The sequence below is a fragment of the Vanessa tameamea genome, chromosome 22 (genome assembly GCF_037043105.1).
Source record: "Vanessa tameamea isolate UH-Manoa-2023 chromosome 22, ilVanTame1 primary haplotype, whole genome shotgun sequence".
NCBI lineage: Eukaryota > Metazoa > Arthropoda > Insecta > Lepidoptera > Nymphalidae > Vanessa > Vanessa tameamea.
Genome location: NC_087330.1, coordinates 8,531,451 through 8,534,637, shown reverse-complemented (window position 1 = coordinate 8,534,637; position 3,187 = coordinate 8,531,451).

The following is a 3,187-nucleotide window of genomic DNA, read 5'->3' as shown; positions in this document are numbered from 1 at the left end:
TGTAAGGAATTTGCTATTTTATATATACTGTTGTAGTTAATAATTAATCTGTTCATTGGAGATAGACGACCATAACGTGAATGAGCAAAACTTTCGACAAAATGTGTGTAAGGAGATGCTCTGAAGGTTCTAGAAGGAGCACGAAACATCATATCAACATCAACTGATATTAACTAATATGTAATTTTAAAACCTTTCTAACTTAACCCTTTGATGTATTTTATATTCGATGTATTATATATTTATATAATACATATTTTTATCTATAGTTACTGATATAATAGTATGTATGATCCAATTTTTTCACTGAGAAAGTTATATTATTCCTGAACGTCATGTGGTATGTAATGGTATGGTGGTATAGTATGTACTGCTATATGGTTTTACTTGATGGTAGGGCTTTGTGCAAACCCGTCTGGACAGGTACCACCCACTCGTCTGATATTCTGCCGCCAAGCAGCAATACTTGCTATTGTTGTTACGGTTTGAAGGGTAAGTGAGCCAGTGTAACTGCAGGCCCATAACATTTTAGTACCCAAGGTTGGGGACGCATTGGCGAAGTAAGGGATGGTTAATATTTTTATCAGCGTCAATGTCTATGGACGGTGGTGACCACTTAAACATCAGTTCATCATCATCAACAACCTTTTGCCGGTCCGCCTACCTATTACATAAAAATAATAATATTTATATAATATTATTTACTTTATTGATAAACTGCAAACTTGTTTTGATCACACATATCTATGAAATAATTTAATGTTTAGCAATAATGATCATTAATTCAGTATTAAAACAAGTAAACAAATCAATCGACTTCGCCGACAAAGTTTTAAGAATAATACAATTTATTAAAAACTCGGCCGCAGCACTGTCTGGTCCAGACTTTGTGATTTTCTCTTTGGCACTAAACCAAGATGTTGTTAATATGAGTTATTTTTACCGAAAAATTGAATGGAAGAGTATTTCCTTTTAACTCGACTACAGCCCCAGGTACGTATAAGCCATCTAAATCATATGTGCAAGTCATTTAACATTCGAATTCAAAATCATTCATTAAAAAACTACATGATTCGGAAAAGAAAAAAGTGACCTGAGAGTACCGAAAGATACGTACTCAACGGGCTTTCTTTTTACTGTAAGTAGGTAGGTCTTTGAACAGGTCTGACTGGGTGAGTGCCACCCACGCATCATATATTCTACCGCCACACAGTATTGCTATTTGGTGGGTAGAATTTGGTGGTAATTTAGTATTTTATTGAACAAGTAGCTTTTTATAATTACATTGAAAATGTCATCATATTAAAGTTAAAACTACTATAATGAGTAATCTTTGTCATTCTCCGTCTCAACTAAATATATAAGAAAAAAAAAAAAAAAAACTCTGCTCCGTTGTCGGATGAAAGGAGAACAAACTAACAAAACCATTTACATATTCATGATATTAAGTTCTTAGATGGTAGTATTTAAATATTGACGATTCAAAAACACTTAATTGTGAAGTTTACTTGAATAAAATACATTTGATTTGATTTGATTAGATGTGCCACACTTGGACTGTGGGAGACGTTTTTATAGAGTATCTGATACGGTACGATCACCCTAATTGGCGTAAATGTCTCAGAAATTTTAAAAACACGCGCAGGATTTCTGTAAATATTTTTCCTTAACGTTAAACATGAAATAAGTTATATACAACATATCTTAATTTCTCTGAAAACGAATATATTTATAAACTGAAATAAACAGTTCTTTATTAATTTAAATGGAATATTATATTATAACCTAAACTTGACGTAGAACTCTCATTTTTTGATATGTAATAAAATTGAGCTTGCGTTACGGGTCTTAAAGCAATGAGTAGGCTCTTTTCTTGAAGGTGCCCAAGTCGTATCGTTGCTGGTACCATAAAGTGGTTGTGCGAGGCAGATAAAATACCTTAAAAATCGCGCTGTTTTTGATTTACGAACATCGAGATGTTGAGGATGTAATTTCGAATATATTTGCTGAAATACTGCGGCCGAGATTAAACCAAAAAATTCCTCAGCAAATTCCCCTTGAAACATGAATTTACTCGTGTAGCCTTAACTAGTAAATATTAATACTATAACTTTACAAGGTTTAATTGCTAGGTGAATAAAACCGATTATAAATATGTACATAGTAATCACGCTTTGTTTCTGTAACATTGAGAATGTTTGTAATTGTTACGCTGACATTATTGCAGGTATAAAACTTTATGTCTTGAAAAATTTAATAGTACTCGCACGGATATCATCTTAAGACCACAAGTACCAGTTACGTTCTATCGAGTTCTTAGTAACCACGCATAAAATGTCTCAACTTGAGCTGTTGGAATGGAAAAAGAAAACATAAAATAACATCCAAAACGATGAGCCACACCTTAAAATTAATTAAAAAGTCAATTAAACTGCATATACAGACATACAGACAGAGATAAGTCGGTGAGAATAGAAATTAAAAGATAAAGAAACCAGTAAGTATATTCACATTTGCAAAGTTAACAAATCAATAATGTTTTCAACGGTAAGATTTTTGTTTCTTATAAAATTACTTGTATGTAATTCTATGCAGACTTCTTCGCTTCTAGCACAAGCGTAATGAATAAATTAAGAGAAAAAATAGGAATATTATTTTTAAAGAAGAAATACTATGTACTTAATAGCCCAGACTTTATCTTTACTAACGATCAATTGAAGTGAATTGATAGAGATCAAATAACTGTCTTACTTATGTACGGAGTATTTTTGACTTTTCACTAATCACTTTTTAACGACACGACCTCGGGGTCGAACCCAGAACCTCGGGATGATCGGGTGTTATATCTAGCGACTAGACCAACGAGGGTGTCTAAGATCGAATCAAATCAAGTTTCTTTATTCAATATAGAAGTGCTACACTTACTTATTGTCAAAGCAATCACTACCACCGGAAAATAAAATACCCTGACTGATAGAAGAACCGGCGCAAGAAACTCAGCGGATTTTTTTTTTGTCAATAAGTGATTATTTACAAATATTCGATATAAAAAAAAAAGGAAATAGCCAGAAAGTGAACGTTTAATTCTCAAGGTGTACTTTCAACCATGAACTCACTAATTGTATAATAATCTTTCGCACACAAGCTCTCTTTAACATTTTTTTTAATTTGGCAACAGAGACATTTT